General features: G+C 66.1%; 1 protein-coding gene across 1 annotated transcript in view; it reads right to left on the bottom strand.

Moving 5' to 3' along the window:
* Positions 1–410, bottom strand: part of KIDINS220 (kinase D-interacting substrate 220kDa) — a 57,007-nt gene that overhangs the window by 6,062 nt on the left and 50,535 nt on the right. The gene's annotated exons all lie outside the window — the stretch shown is intronic.

Below are 410 nucleotides of genomic sequence, written 5' to 3' on the forward strand. Positions count from 1 at the left end.
CAAGCTGCGGGAGAGGAGCCTCCTCCAGTGCGGCCTGGCAAACCCAGACCCGGGGCTCTGTCCAACGGGGCAGGACCCCAAGTCCTGCAGGACGTGGAAATGCGGATTCGGGGAAACCGAGAGCATGGCTGCCTTTCTCATCTGTTAAGTCACAAATAAACATGCAGAAGGGACATGTGGCATCACAGGCCTCCCGGGTTCCAGGCTGCGTGAGAAGCAGGAGCTACTGTGCAGCCAAAGGCGGCCCTTTCGCCCTCGATCGGCCATTGAAAGTGACCCTGCCACGCAGCTCCCGCCTCCCACCACCCAGACCCCGAGGGACGAGGCACTGAGGGCCCCGGGCAGAGGCTGCGTGGGCAGCGCTGGTGCCCAGGTCCGTGCCCCCCACGCCCTCCCCCGGGCGGGCAGGG

Source organism: Myotis davidii, unplaced genomic scaffold (assembly GCF_000327345.1).
Source record: "Myotis davidii unplaced genomic scaffold, ASM32734v1 scaffold61, whole genome shotgun sequence".
Lineage (NCBI taxonomy): Eukaryota > Metazoa > Chordata > Mammalia > Chiroptera > Vespertilionidae > Myotis > Myotis davidii.